The following is a 16,772-nucleotide window of genomic DNA, read 5'->3' as shown; positions in this document are numbered from 1 at the left end:
GGGCAGGGTCAGTCACTCAGGTATGGTACAGCAGGGCAGGTCCAGCTGAAGGGGAGTTGCTGGGATAGGTTGTTTGTGGCACATACCAGGGCTGACAGTGTGGACCGGGAATCAGTGCAGGGCAGGTTCCAGTAGGCCGTGCCTGTGCTGCTTGGGAGTGTAATGTTCAGTGCATGGTGCACGTAGGCAGGAAGGAGGGGGTAGATTGTGATGTGTGGAGCTAAGATGGGTATGGGAAAGATGAGAGAGAGGAGAGAGGAACAGGAGCCAAAAACATACACACAAACAAAAAAGAGTGCTAAAGGAGATTGCTGTTGGAGTGGAGAGATGAGAGACTGAGAAATGAGGAAAAACAAAAATGAAAAATAAAGAAAAAGGGTAAAAGAAAAAAATGAATAAATCAAGAAACTGGAAATGAAGAAAGACAAAAAGGGAATAAGAGAGAGAAGAAAACAAAATAAAGAAACAAACAAAACAAAAAAAACAAAAAAAAAAGAAAAAAGAAATGCTCCCAGGGATGTCCCTGTGCATCTGTGCAGAGTAAGGGAGTAGCTTCCAAGCTGCACTGGACTGCCCAGCTAGAAGGGGCTCCCAAGCCAAGAAAAGAAAACAAACAAATCAAAAGACAACAAACCAGAACAAACAAACAAACAGAAAAGCCCTGGAGGTTCCACCAGCATGGCAGCACAGGCCAGGAAGCAGTTTCACAGTCGAGTGGTGTTTCGCAGCCTTTCAGGAAGAAGCAAAGATGGCGCACAGAGCCAGGTATTTGAGAGAGAGGAGGGAGAGGTGGTGAGAGGTACGGAAGAAATCTAAAGAAGCGGAAAAAAGCAACACCAGCAGCCAACAAAAGGCACTCAGGGAGCCAGCCAATGCGGGCGGGTGGAATCCAAGCGACACCTGGGTGCTTCCCAGCCAAGAGACTGTGGCTACAGGAAGCAGAAGAGGCTAAGTGGGGGTGAAGAAGGGTAGGGGATGGGACAGCATATATCACTGGTTACCGGTTGTTCTGTCTCCTGCTGGAAGCTCCATGAGGCTGCTTTCTCATACCTCCTGTTCACTAATTTCTGATCTCTAACAGTGTTTTGCTTCTAGACAGTTTCCTAGGCAAGGATCTCAAAGAGAATGCAGCAGCCCTAATATCCTGGGAAAAACTGTAAAACAAATTTATACAAGTAATTTGGGGCCTCAAAGATACTCTCCTAAGTTCAGCCAAGACACAAACTAGGAAGGAAAAAAAAAAATCAGGACAATAAAAATTTAACAAGTAATGAATCACATGCCATTTTATTATTTTAATGTGATTATAGAGTCCCATGGTTCTGACATGTAGTTCGGACATTAGCAATTACGTGAACAAATTCCCTTGTTTTACGAGGGAAGAAATTGAGGCCCAGAGAGAGTGTGGAGCTTATTTCCTGGCCCCAGGCAATCTCCACTATAACAAGCTGCCTCTGAAAAACAAAAACCAGGGCTGCCCACATGTTCTCCATCTCAGATTAGGACCTAGAATTCAGAATCTGTTTCTAGGTTGCCAAGTGATCTTTGGAACCTGATGGTGTAGTGGTTAAGAGCTTGGCTGCTAACCAAAAGGTCGTCAATTTGAATCCATCAGCCGCTCTTTGGAAACCCTGTGGGGCAGCTCTACTCTGTCCTATAAGTTGCTATAAGTCGGAATCGACTTGATGGCAACAGGTTTATTTTTTGGTGTTTTTGGTTAAAGTGATCTTTGGCCTGCCGCTTACCTTCCCAGGCTCACTATTTGTGGTTTATTTATTGAGCTTCCATACAAGACTCAAGGGATTTCTTTGCTGAAGTCACTGGGATGAGAAAGTAAAGGTGTCCTGCTGTTGAGAACCTCACCACCCTTTCCCTGAGGACAGTGGATCTGAGATGACCTTTAATTAGATTGAAAAGTCCAGAAACCTGGGCTTCAAAAATGCAAAACCATAATTGCCTCCAGAAACTGCTACATGCATTACCATGAGACCAGAAGAAATGCATGATGCCTGGCTACCGTTACTGAACGTTTTGATCAAGTACCCAATAGATGGATCCTGTTCAAAACGAATAAAATCGTGGAACAGAATTACAAACTCATATGGAAACCAGACTTACTGGATCCATTGAGACTGGGGAGGCCCCTGAATCTAATGCCCAAAAATAATCTTTAAACTTTGAAACTCAGTTGTACATTTATAACTGGGAAAGTCTAGTGGCAGATAGTACATGCCACCAAGCCTCTCTTTGTACTATCTTGTTGTAGGACTTGTAAATGTTTCTGGTTAACTGGGGTAAAAAACTTAACAACAGTTTAGCCCAATTAATAAAGAACATTTGCCTCAAGCATAGTGCTCTTATAAAGAATTATCTATATGAGTGTAAGCTGACAACAGTTAAACTGAAGCACAGTTGAGAACTTTAAAGGGCAGAGAACCTAAATTAATGGTGAGGAGACAATATGGGTAGAGATAGTGAGAATGGTGACACAATGTGAAATATGTAACCAATGTTACTGTACTGTTCATGTAGAAATTGTGAATGGATATATGTTTGGTTGTGTATATTGCCACCAAAAATACATAAAATATTTTTTAAAAATGCAAAACTGGTTTCAAATTTTCCTCCTTTGAGTCTTCTTAATGTGTTGGTTTTATTCCACAATCAAGTGCTTTAATCAAGAGCTTTAAGGCACAGGTTAATAAAAGTCCTCTGAAATCTCAGGAGAACCTACTCTGTGTAAGCCCCACTGGTTACCTGACTCTCAACTCTAGGGATTTTGAAGTGCTGAGTATGATTGAAGGTTTGCTTTTCATGCTGAGCCTTCTGGATTCCTCTTTCAAATGAAGCTGAGGAACTTGCTAGTTTGAGATTGAATTAAGTGTATTATAAAAGTATGACACCTTCAGAGCTAATCAGACATTGCCTTTGCTATTCTGACAGCTTTCCACTTGGGGTTGATTAGACTCCTGCTATGCAGTAGCTTTCTGACCTCAGTAATATTTCATTTAGGTGACCTCAAGCAAGACCTCTCTCAGTCCCCACTTCCCACAAGATGATATCTAAGGTCTTTGCATTTCCAACATTCTACACGTCCAAGACAAACCAAGCATAAGTTTGGAATCTCAACAGAAAATGCCTCACTTTCTCTAATAGGAAGGAAGGGAGGAAAGAAGGGAGGGAGAGAGGGAGGAAGGAAGGTAGAGAAGGGAAGGGAGGAAGGGAAGTGGGGAGGAAGAAAAGGAGGGAAGAGCTGACTAATGAACAAAGGAAGGAAAAGGGGGGAAAAAGTTAGGCTTTCCAAACTACTCTGCAGCCTTCACAGAAATATACTGAGCTTGAGTTGTGAATAAATCATTGCTTATTTAGCTTTCAAAACACAGGCCAGTGGAGTATACCTATGAGCCCTTTGCAGACTTTGAATCTAGAAGTGAAGAAGGGCTTGTGCGTCAGCAGCTTCTGTTAAGAAAGCAAATGAAGTTTCAAAAGAAGAATTGTTAGGAGAAGAATGATGATTTTTTTTTTTCTTTTAAACTTGAAATTTTTTATATTGCAAGGATTTTGGGAATTGTTAAAATTTATGAAAAGCTTGTAGCCCAGAGCCCATCTCTTAGTGAGTGAGTGTTCAGTAAATGTTGGCTATAATTCTAGTCCAGGCATCAGAAAGCCTGAATTCTAGACCTCTAAGCAGCCAGTGGCATGACCCTAAGCAAGTCTCTCCATCTGAGACTGTTTTCTAATTTGTGTGATGAATGAATTGGACTGAACTAGATGACATGTAAGGGCTTTTCCAACCGGTATTTCCCAATTCTGTTTCTAATGGGTTCATGCCTCCATGTTTGAACTAAACGTTGATAGCATTTTAATGAAAAGAGCTTCTTTCACACATCATATTATACAGCACTTACATGAGCTTCGCTGAACACTTCTCTTTCCTTCCCTAAATTGGAGCATTAAAATTAGAGACAAGTAAAGGGCCAATTGTGGAGATAAATTTTAAGCAAATAATTCAAATGTAAATCCTCTTAAGAAATGTCATATTAAAGAATCTGACCCTAATCCTGCACTGTGATGTTTGGGTGACTGTCAGAGTTTCCCCCAGGTTCTGCTGGCTGTTAACCCAACCACAGTGTCTGCTGACGACTCCATACTTCCTAAAACTGGATTTCAAACACACTTGGGAGAGTCAGTCATTTCCCTAAGGGCATTTCTTCAAGTAAAACTGTTTTTGCCTGAGTCAACGCATCTGTTCTTACCTATCTTAAAAGCTTCATCAACTCAACAATTCTCCAAAAGGAAGAGGGAAAAAAAAGCTATTGTACCATGAAAAAAAAATTGGCAAATCTTATGAAAACACATTCTTAAAACATCTCTCATTTCTGAGAAACAAAGTAAAATGTACTGATTGTTTTTTGTTTCACGCCTAACAAAATGATTCATTGCTACAATGAGGTATTTTGACCATATCTACATAAAACAAGTATGAATGTTCAATTGAAAATTTAAAAATAACTCAATTAGAAAAACAAACCTTGATTGAGTACCTCCTCTCTAAAAGGCACTGAACTTTGCCTCAAAAAATGAGACAAGTTTCCATGCGCAATTTTAAGTTATTTGAGTATTAATGTAGCCTACATACACTGAGCAATTTCTTCACTACTGCTTATCTGCACTGTCCAATACAGTAGCCACTCACCACATGTGGCTAGTAAGCCCTTGAAACATGGCTAGTACAAATTGAGATATGTTTTAAGTGTAAAATACACACTGGATTTAGAAGACTTAAAAAAAAGGAAAGTCATTAATAATTTTATATTAATTACATGTTAAAATGATAATGTTTTGCATATTAAATAAATTATTGAATTAAATTCACCTGTTACTTTTCACTTTTTTATGTGGCTATTCAAAAATGTAAAATTACATACATGGCTTGCATTTGTGGCTCACATTATTTATTTATTTTAATTCTTTTTGTGGGGGTAGCGCTGGCTTAGACTCTTGGCTTCTTGGATATTGATTGATTCTAAGGTTATTTTATTGCTGGAAGGACCCACCTAAAAATTCTTGGTCACAGACGGCTCACTCTTATTCCAAAAAAAGAGTCTTCTAGTGTGTTCCTATAGGTTTGTAATTAGAAACTAAACTCCCAAAAGTATATCTGGAGTAACCGATGAATATTTATCTATATGAAAAAATGTTCATGTTATACTGAATGGAGAAAAGCAAGTTAAAAAAAATACGAATTAAAAAGTGCCCATTCTCACTCATAATTAAAGAAATACAATTATAACAAGATACGGAAGATGTTTAAACATTTAATAATACTCACTGTTGGTGCTGGTGGCTTGGTTTTTTGGGTTGGTACTGATATGGGGAAATAGGCACTTTCATGTGCTATTTGTGAGAATGTAAATTGGTACGAGCTCTTTGGTGGGCAACTTGGTAATAACCAAAACCAAACTCAACATTGTCAAGTCAATTCCAACTCAGCGACCCTGTAGGACAGAGTAGAACTGCCCTATGGGGTTTCCAAGGCTGTAATCTTTATGGAAGTAGACTGTCACATCTTTCTCCTGAGGAGTGGCTGGTGGATTCAAACGGCCAACCTTTTGGTTAGCAGCCAAGTGCCATTGTGCCACCAGCGCTCCTTCACTTGGTAATAGCTATTAAAATTTTAAATGCACGTACACTTTGATCCAGGATTTCCATTAAGAAATATTATTAAATGAAAAATCACAGCATAGGAATTAACTGTTTACTCAGAATTATCTGAGATTATGTTTTCTGCTATTAGACAGAATTAAAGTTCAAAATAATCTTTAAGCAGAATTATACGAAAAGAAAGTTATATATTTTTTGATCATCTGAATTTTGTGCCCTAAGCATTTATTAAAACAACAAACCAAACTGTCAAATTGATTCCGACTCATAAACATTTATACCTGCCATATTTGTGTTTTGTTGTTGTTGTTAGTTGCCATTGAATTGCCTCCAACCCATGGTGACCCCACGTACAACGGAACAAAATGCTGCCCAGTCCTGAGCCATCCTCATGATCGCTGACATGTCTGAGTCGATTGTTGCTTTCCAACCTAGTGGGCTCATCTTCCAGCACTATATCAGACAATACTTTGTTGTGATCCATAGGATTTTCATTGACTAATTTTTGGAAGCAGACCACCAGGCCTTTTTTCCTAGTCTGTCCTAGTTTGGAAGCTCCACTCAAATCTGTCCACCATGGGTGACCCTGCTGATATTTAAAACAGCAGTGGCATTCAATTAGAGAACAAACAACATCAGACAACAACATGAATCTAGGACATAGGACAGCATCAGCCAGACACCAACCTAGGTAATGAACTCTCAAGGATAAAACAAAACTAAAAGATTTACAAAAGGGAACCAGAGACGTCAATCTGTAATAACAATGTCAGAACAATGAAAGAGGGAATAAACGGTGTAGGTATAGATTTTTCAAATGGAGTGGGAGTCAAGGCAATATCAAGTAATAAAAGACTGGTTTAAACTTAGGAAGATAGGGGTAAATTTCAAGGTAATCACAAAGAAAGTTAACAAACCTCCTCATCAAAATAAAGAAGAAAAACAAAGTCTCAGTAAACACAAAATCTAGAAAAATGAAAGGAAAAAAAATCCACAAACAAAAACAATTCAGCACAGGAGAGTAAGAGGAACAAAGAAAACGTCAGCACCACAAAAAAATCACTACAAAATGACAGCAATAAACTCATACCTATCAATAACCACACTGAACATAAGTGGCCTAAATGCACCCATAAAGAGACAGAGAGTGACAGAATGGATTAAAAAACAGGACTCATCAATATGCTGTCTACAAGAGACACACCTTAGAAACTAAGACAAATATATGAAAAATCAAAGGATGGAAAAAAATATATACCAAGCAAACAGCAACCAAAAAAGAGCAGGAGTGGCAATTCTAATCTCAGATAAAATAGACTCTAAAACAAAATCCACCATAAAAGACAAGGAAGGACATTATACAATGATTAAAGGGACAATGCACCATGGGGACATAACCATAATAAATACGGACAGCACTATGCTGAGTGAAACAAGTCATCACAAAAGGACAAACATTGTATGAGACCACTATTATAAAAACTCATGAAAAGGTTTACACACAGCAAGAAACAATCTTTTATGGTTATGAGAGAGGGGAGGATGAGGAGGGAAAACACTAAATAGACAATAGATAAGCAGTAATTTTGGTGAAGGGTAAGACAGTACACAATACTGGGGAAGTCAGCACAACTTGACCTAGGCAATGTCATAGAAGCTTCATAGGCACACCTAAACTTCCTGAGGAACTGAATTACTGGGCTGAGAGCTGGGGACTATGGTCTCAGGGAACATCTAGTTCAATTGGCATAACATAGTTTATAAAGAAAATGTTCTACTTCCAATGTGGTGAGTAGCATCTGGGATCTTAAAAGTTTGTAAGCAGCCATCTAAGTGGAGTATCTAAGATACTCCACTGGTCCTACCCCATCTGGAACAAGGGAGAATGAAGAAAACCAAAGAGACAAGGGAGAATTTAGTCCAAAGGACTAATGGACTACCACAGCCTCCACCAGACTGAATCCAGCACAACTAGATGGTGCCCAGCTACCACCGACTGCTTTGACAGGGATCACAATAGAGGGTCCTAGACAGAGCTGGAGAAAATGTAGAACAAAATTCAAACTCATAAAAAAAGACCAGACTTACTGGTCTGACAGAGACTGGAGAAACTCCAAGAGTACGGCCCCCAGACACCCTTTTAACCCAGTACTGAAGTCACTCCTGAGGTTCACGCTTCAGCCAAAGATTAGGCAGGCCTATAAAACAAACAGTAACACATGTAGCTCAACCATGTATCCGAGACTAAATGGACACACCAGCCCAGAGGCAAGAACAGGAAGGCAGGAGGGGACAGGAAAGCTGGACGAATGGAAATGGGGAACTCAAAGTCACGAAGGGGAGAGTGTGGACACGTCGTGGGGTTGGTAACCAATGTCACAAAACAATATGTGTATTAATTGTTTAATGAGAAACTAATTTGTTCTGTAAACCTTCATCTAAAGCACAATAAAAAATGTCAGTGGCATAGTTTCCAGCATCATAGCAACACACAAGCCATCACACAGTATGACAAACTGACAGATGCGGGGATATTCACGTGTTAGAGGTCTTTCTGGCAGCAGAATGGATTGCAGAAGGGCAAGACTAGAAGGCACCTCACATAAGGGCCTGGAAGATAATAAGTACTCAATAAATGCTCGTTATTATTACTGTTATTAATCATAATAATTCACATAAACAGAGATGCAAACAAAGCCAAGAAATTGGCAGTAGGGAAAAAAAGAGAGAGAAAAAAAGAAAGATGCCCTAGATCTTGAAAAGGTAGAATTGACAGGACTTGGTGACTGGAAGTGGGTGGGAGATGGTGTGAGTGAGCCTCTAGGGTAATTTCCAGGGCAGGTGGAGGCACTAAGTAGGTGATGGAGCAGGAAACACAGGAGAAGGACTAGATTTGGGGGAAAGATAAGCCAGTTTGGGACATTATAAATCTGAGTGGGCCTGTGGAATATCCAAATATGTGCACTCAGTCATTGGAGCCATCCTTCCAGCACTCAGTGGGAGAGGACTGGTTAGAGAAATGCCTTTGGGTATTGTATTAGTTTCCTGTGGCTACCGTACAAATTATCACAAAATGAGCGGCTCGGAACAATAGGGATTTATTCTCTCACAGTTCTGGGGACCAGAATTTGGAAATCAAAGTGTTGGTAGGATTAGTTCTTTCTGGTGGCTGTGAGGGAGAATCCATTCCATGCCCCTCTCCTAGCTTCTGGTGGCTGTTGGCAATCCCTGGCATTCCTCAGCATGTGGCTGCCCTCCAATCTGCCTCGTTTTTCACATGGCATTTTTATCTGTGTGCCTTTTTTTTTTTTTTTTGTCTCTTATAAGGACACCAGTCATTGGATTTAGAGTCCATCCTTAATCCAGGATAAGCTCACCTTGAGATCCTTAACTTAATTATATCTTCAAATACCCTATTTCCAAATAAGGTCACATTGACAAGTACCAGGAGTTAGGACTTAGACATATCTTTTTGGGGACACTGTTCAATCCATTACAGGATTCATCACCTGGTACAGTATTTACAGCCATGGGTTTGGATGCTGTTTCTCAGGGAAAGGTAATGATGGAACTGAGGGAAAGCAACATTTAGAAGGCAAACAGAGAATGAAGAGTCTACGAAGGAAACTAAGATGGTGAGGTCCAAGATGGGAGGAAAGCCAAAACAGTGTGGCATACCAAGCCAACAAGAAGAAAGAGTTTCAAAGGGAGGTCATGGTCAACAAAATCAAATGGTTGCAAGAGGTCAAGTAGGGGGACAGAAAAAGGTGACCCCTGGGCCCCTGGCAAGGCAATGAAGAGGTAATCCGAAACTTTGGGAGGAGTAGTTTCATTGGAGTGGAAAAGGCAGAAGCCAGATTGTAGTAGAGTAAATAAGAAGTGAGGAAGTAAAAACAAAATCTCCAGAAGTTTGGGGAAACAAAGAAGAAGGTAGAAAGGAAGATAAAGAGGGATCACTGGGTCATGTTTTTTTTTTTTTCTTTTTTTTTAATGGGAGAGATTTGGTATGGCTATTTGATGAGGAGAGTCCCTGGGCGGTGCAAATGGTTAACACACTCAGCTGCTATCTAAAAGGTTGTAGGTTCAAGTCCACCTAGAGAGGTGCCTCAGAAGAAAGCTCTGGCAATCTACGTCCAAAAAATCAGTCACTGAAAATCCTATGGAGCACAGTTCCGTTCTGATATGCATGAGATCTCATGGGTCTGAATCAATTGGACAATTGTTTAGTTTACTTTTGTTTTGTTCATGAGGAGAAATAGCCAGTGGAAAGGGAGAGGTTAAAGGAGAGAGGGAAAGAGAAAAAGAGAGAGAGGAGAGGAGGAAGTGGGAGATAGAAAAGATACAACCCTGAGGAGCTTGCCTTATGAGCCCCCGTCTTAGTCTTCTAGTGCTGCTATAACAGAAATACCATAAGTGGATGGCTTTAACAAAGAGAAATTTATTCTCTCACAGTCTAGTGGACTAGAAGTCCAAATTCGGGGTGCCAGCTCCAGGGGAATCTTTCTCTGTCGGCTCTGGCGGAAGGTCCTTGTCATCAATCTTCCCCGTGTCTAGGGGCTTCTCTGCGCAGGAACTCCAGGTCCAAAGGACGCGTTCTGCCCCCGGCACTGATTTCCTGGTGGTATGAGGTCCCCCTGTCTCTCTGATCACTTCTCTCTTTTATATCTCAAAAGAGATTGATTTTAGACAAAACCTAATCTTGTAGATTGAGTCCTGCATCATTAATATAACTGCTGCTAATCCCACCTCATTAACATAGAGGTAGGATTTATAACACATAGGAAAATCACATCAGATGATGAAATAGTAGTCAATCACACAATACTGGGAATCATGGACTAGCCAAGTTGGCACACATTTTGGGGGGACACAATTCAATCCATGACAGCCCCTTTACGCTGTCTCCTTGAGTTACTGGGGGAGCCTTGACACCAGTGTCCTCATCTACAAAATGACAGCCAAAGTCTTCATCTACCCTTTGGACTGTAATATGATTTAAGCAATTCAAGAATTCCTGCCATATGTTTAGCTAAATTAGTAAACAATGTTCCATATGAGCATTGCGCCCTTTTAAAGAAATATCTATATGAGATCAAACAGTAACTCTAAAGCATAGATGAGAAGATTAGAGGGTAGTGAGTCTAAATGGTGGTGAAACAAAATGGGTAGAGATAATGTTGACACAACGTGAAGAACGTAACCAATGTTATTGAATTGTACATGCAGAAACTGATAAATGGGTATATGTTCTACTGTGTATATTTTCACCAAAATAAACATAAATTCCTGCCCCAGTAAATATATAAAGCAAGGGTCCCCATTCAGGATGTAAGATGGTATTTCTCAAAGCCTAGGCTGGAAGTTCTTAAAGGCTTGCCTACTAGGTCTTCAAGTGGTTACCATAACCACATGCCATCTTCATCATCCCTGCTGTGCCATTTTAGGTCCTCCAGGATGCTGAGATGGAGTTAGGAGGGTAAGAAGTTTATTATGGAGGGGGAGATGCCTGTGAAAGATAAAGGAGGCAGCAGGATTGGGCAGGGAAAGCCTCAGACTGCAATGCAGAGCTGAAAAAATCTCGACAAGGAGCTTTGGAGTAAAGAGTGCTCATTTGAGGAATCCTGCATTAGGCAGAAATAGCTAGGCTTACCCTTACCAGAAGGAGCTCTGGTGGCACAATGGTTAAAGCGCTCATCTGCTAACTGAAAGGTTGGCAGTTTGAACCTACTGGCAGCTCCACGGGAGAAACGACCTGGCGATCTGCTCCCATAAAGATTATAGCCTAGCAATCTCTATGGGGCAGTTCTAATCTGTCCTATAGAGTTGCTATGAGTCAGAACTGACTTGACGGCACAAAACAACAACCCTTGCCATGCTCTGTCCCCGTGGCTGGGGACTGCCTGAGAAGAGCATAGCCTCAGCTTGAAGACTATGATAGATCCCAAAGGCACCGCAGTAGTTACACTTCTTCCAGCTGAGTGACAAATTCTTTCTTGGAGGGAGAGCTGGGCGGCACACCTCCATCACTGCCACATCTACCACCCACCTTCTTTTCTCTTGGACACTAGGGATTTAAGGGACTGTTTTATGCCCCCTGCAGGCATACATAACAGTGATCGCAAGTCTTCAGAGAGATGTAAAACAGCTGCTCCTTAAAATAATAGTAATTTTCCTAGAGTCATTGTGCTGCTGTAACGGAAATACCACAAGTAGGTGGTTTGTTAAGGACTTTAAAGAACAGAAATTTATTTTCTCACTGTTCTAGGTGCTAACAGTCCAAATCAGGGTCTTGGCTATGTCAGTTCCTTCCTTGTAGGCAGTCCTGGGCATTCCTTGGTTCCTTGGCTTGTAGATGATCCTTACATGGGTGTCTGTCTCTGTGTCTATGCTGCTCTTTTTATAACTCAGAAGTGATTAGGTTTAGGATCCACCCTACACTGGTATAGCCTCATTAACATAACAAAATAAAACTCTCAGCTGCTAACATAAAGGCTGGTGGTTTGAGTCTACCCAGAGGAACCTTTGAAGAAAGGTCTGACAATCTACTTCCAAAAAATCAGCCACTGAAAACCCTGTGGAGCACAGTTCCACTCTGACACACATGGGGTCACCATGAGTCAGAATCAATTTGATGGCAATTGGTTTTACACTGGTATGACCTCATCAACATGACAAAAGGGAAACCCTATATTCAAATAGGATTATACCACAGACACAAGGGCCAGGAATTCAATACATATTTTTGAAGGACACAATTCAATTCATAACAACAATAATAATAATGTTAGAGGTCCCTATTATAAATATTCATTTATAGTTCTAATTCACTAGCAAAACTTAACTCTCATGAACCTCTGAGACCTTATGTCTCTTCTGTCAGTTTTATGCGCATAAATAAAGGAATCCCAGCAGCTCATACTTGGTGTGAATGATCAAGCAACTTCTTGAAATGGCACAGTCATTTCCTCATGGGACAACATAGAATATATTAAATCTGAATGACACCCCAAACAGTCATTCCTTGGTGTGACTGCCTGCCTTAGTGTCACTGTGTCAGTGCTAACGAGTCCAATTTTCAGAGAGATTATAATCATTCATTTCTTTTACAAATATTTATTGAGCACCTACAATGTGTCAAGCACTAAAGTTACAAAGGTTATGGTGGTTTTAAAATATGTCTACAAACTCTTTAACAAAATTCTACTTTAAAATGAAGGAGTCGAAGTCCCTTCCTTTGGGTGTAGGAAAGACTTAGTGACTACCTTCTAACAAATGGACTGTGGCAAAAGTGAGGGTGTACGACTTCTGAGACTAGGTCATAAGACGCATTGCAGCTTCCTTCTTTCTCTGTCTTGGATCACTTGCTCTAAGTGAAGCCAGGAGCCATGTCATGAGGTCACTCAAGTGGCCCTATGGAAAGGTCCATGTAGTAAGGAACTGAGGCCTCCTGCCAATAGCCATATGAGTGAGCCATCTTGGAAGTGGATCCTCCAGCCTCAGTCAAGCCTTCAGATAGACTGCATCCCCAGCCAATATCTTGACTGCAACTTCATGAGACACCTTGAGCCATAGCCATCAGACAAGCTATTCCCAAATTCCTGACCCGTGGAAGTTGAGGTAATAAATGTTTATTTTTGTTTTAAGCCACTAAGTTCTGGGGTAATTTGTTACATAGAAGTAGGTACAGTGGTAGACAAAATAAACATGCTCCCTGCCCTCTTTCTGAGAGCAGATAATAACATATCACACAAATGTGGAAACACTGTGAGTCAAATCATGTACTGAAAACCTACACAAATGCTATGTTTTCCCACCAATACAGAATGCGGTAAGGAAGTTCGTTGTATTATTGTACTGATTCTGACTGGAATATCAATTTGGAGTCTACCTTGTAACCAAAAAGTCCAGCATGTTTTCATGCCATGATCAGTATAGAGACTGTAGACAAATGGTGGTGGGCATTGGATCTTTAAGATCAAGTGGATTCAGGTCAGAGTGGGTACCATGGCAACCCAAACCCCATGCAAACCATGGTGAAAGGAGAGCAGAAGCCACGAGTCTCACAGAGAAAGCTGGTCTGCAAAGAGCACAGGAGTGCTGAGAGAAGCAAAGGCAAGAGACCATGTGTCCCCAGAGAGAGGCATAGAGCAAGTCCACAATTGTTCATTTCCTGTGAGCCTGCTGGACTTCCAGGATTGCATTCCTTGAGGTTTTCTTCCCTCCCATCCCCCCAATAAATCTCCTTTTTACTTTCAGTAGGTTCAGTTCTGTTTACTTGAGCTGAATGGGTTCAGTTTGTAGCATTCAAACGATCCCTGAGATACTCCACCCCAGCCTCCTACCTGGTCTCCCTGCCCCCATTCTCTGTCCTTTACAGTACCTCCTGCAGGGGAAACTAGAGGAATCTTCTTTAATCACTGCTTCAATCATGTTACCCCTTTCCCTCCCTCCCCCTTTGCCTGCCACGAACCTTAGATAGGTTCCTACTCCTACAGGTCAAGTGCCTCAGCCTGACATTTATGGCTGTCTTCAATTCTGGCTCCAGCTCATCTTTTATATGACTCCTCTACTTATACCCTGGTTCCCTGGGTGGCACAAATGGTTAAGCGCTCAACTACTAGCTGAAAGGTTGGCGGTTCAAACCAACCTGGAGGCACCTCAGAAGACAGACCTGACTATCTGCTTCTGAAAGGTCACGGCCTTGAAAACTCTAGGGAGCAGTTCTACTCTGCACACATGAGGTCGCCATGAGTCAGAATCAACTCGACAGCCAGCAACAACAACAACAACACTTATACTCTACCTATAGATAAACTAAAAAATTCTTAAGTCCCCCAAATGTGTCTTGCTTTTCCAGGCTTCAAACCTTTTGTCGACTGTCATTCTCTCCACCTGGAAGCCCGTCCCTCCCCCTCATCTACCTCTCTTTATTTTATCTCTCTGTCTTAGTTATCTAGTGCTACTATAACAGAAATGCCACAAATGGGTGGCTTTAACAAACATAAATTTATTCTCTCACAGTTTAGGAGACCAGTAGTCCAAATTCAGGGTGCCAGCTCTAGTGGAAGGCTTTCTTTCTCTGTTGGCTCTGAAGGAAGGTTCTGTCTCTTTGAGCTTCTGCTCCTGGGTGATCTTCATGGGGCTTGGCATCTCTCTTCCCCCATGTCTGCTTTTTGCTTGCTTCTTTAATCTCTTTTATATCTCAAAAGAGATTGACTCAAAATACAACCTAATCCTGCCTCATTAACATAACAAACATAACCTAATCCTCATTAACATAACCTAATCCTGACTCATTAACACAACCCATTCACAAACAGGATTATAACCACAGGCAGAGATTAGGATTTACAACACATCTTTTGAGGGGGCACAGTTCAATCGATAACCCTATCCAACAAAGATCTTCTTAAATGTTTCTCTATGAAATTGTCTCTGATTCCTCAGCTGACGTAGTGTTTCCCTCCGAATGCATCGTTTATGGCATTGGTAGGATACAGGTCCTATTCGGCCTAAACTGTAATTACATGTGTACATATCTCACCAACAGCTTCTCGAAGGTGGGGCCAAGGTTATTCATCTTTATATCAACTTGAGGCTATGCCCCTTCTCTTTTTACTCTGTCTTCTCTCCTTAAATGACCTCATGATCTATGACTTCATCTACCATCTACACACTAATGCCTCTAGCCCAGACTTCTCCTCTAAGCACCATCCTCTACTTACATCTGCCTATGTGACATACCCATATGGATGTCTTTAGGAACCTCACAATCGGTATGTTTAGTGGGAACTCATCATAATGACCCCCACTCAGGCCTCCTTTAGGTTTCCTTTCTCAGTAAGTGCCCTCCCCTCAACCAGCTATCCAGTTCTGTAAGCCAGAAATTAGGAGTCCTCTGTGACCCCTCTACCCTTCAACCCTATCACCAGGTATTATGGTTGTGTGTCAACTTGGCTGGGCCATGATTCTCAGTGGTTTGGCAGTTATGTAATGATGTAGTCATTCTCCATTTTGTGATATGATGTGAGCAGAAAATCAGTTGAAAAGGGAGTCTCCTTGAGGATGTGGCCTGCATCCAATATAGATGGATGTTTTGACGAAGCTCACTCGCTTGCTCTGGATCCTGCATCTGGCTCGTCATCCTGTGACCTCCAGTTCTTGGGGCTTGAGCCAGAGGCCTGCCATGTTGCCTGCTGATCTTGGGATTCACTGGCCTCTGCAACCTATGAGCCAGCAGCCTGACATCTGACCTGTTGATCTTGGGTTCATCAGCCTCTGCAGCTACATGAGTCCGGAGAAGCCTCCAGCCTGATGCCTGACATGGACTTAGGACTTGCTAGCCTCTACAACCACGTGAGCCATTTCCTTGAGATAAATCTCTCTCTCTAGAGAACCCAGCCTAAGACATTAGTTCTTACAGATTTTACCTTCTAAATAATATTGAAATCCACAACTTCCCTCCATCTCCACCGCCACCCCCATAATCTAAGCTATAGTCATCTCACCTTGCCCATCATCTTATATTTGGTTTCCTAACTGGGCTGCCCACATCTGCTATAGCCCCACATTCCTAATTTGTTCTAGGCCATATGATTATAATAGCATTTGGGTGTTTAAACTCAAATCTCTCCAGATCACCTCCACAGCTTTCGAATCTTCAGTGACTTCCCACTGCTCTTAGGATAAAGACCCAAATACTTAATATAAACTGATTAACAGGGCCCTGCATCATCTGGCCCCTTTCTACCTCTCCAGCCTAATTTTATGCCACTTTCCTCTTTTCTCTCAGTATTTCAGCCACAGGACCCTACTTTCAGTTCCTCAAAAGTACCATGTTCTCTCCAGCCTCAGAGCCTTGATACCTGCTGTTTCCTATAAATGGAGTGCTCTTATGCTCACTCTATCTGCCACCTTTGCCTAATAAAGCTCATCTTCCTAGTCTCATCTCAGACCTCAGTCCTTAAAGAAGTCTTCTCTGACTCCCAGACCAGATCTAGTCCCTCTGTTACATGTTCTCATTGTTCCCTGTATTTTTCTTTCACTGTACTTAGATTATTTTTATAACTATATATTTATATAATAATTTAAGGGCAGAAATCATACCC

The sequence above is a fragment of the Trichechus manatus genome, unplaced genomic scaffold (assembly GCF_000243295.1).
Source record: "Trichechus manatus latirostris isolate Lorelei unplaced genomic scaffold, TriManLat1.0 scaffold00007, whole genome shotgun sequence".
In the NCBI taxonomy this organism is placed as follows: domain Eukaryota; kingdom Metazoa; phylum Chordata; class Mammalia; order Sirenia; family Trichechidae; genus Trichechus; species Trichechus manatus.
The sequence above is the reverse complement of the archived record's forward strand: the minus strand, read 5'-3'. Positions refer to the sequence as shown.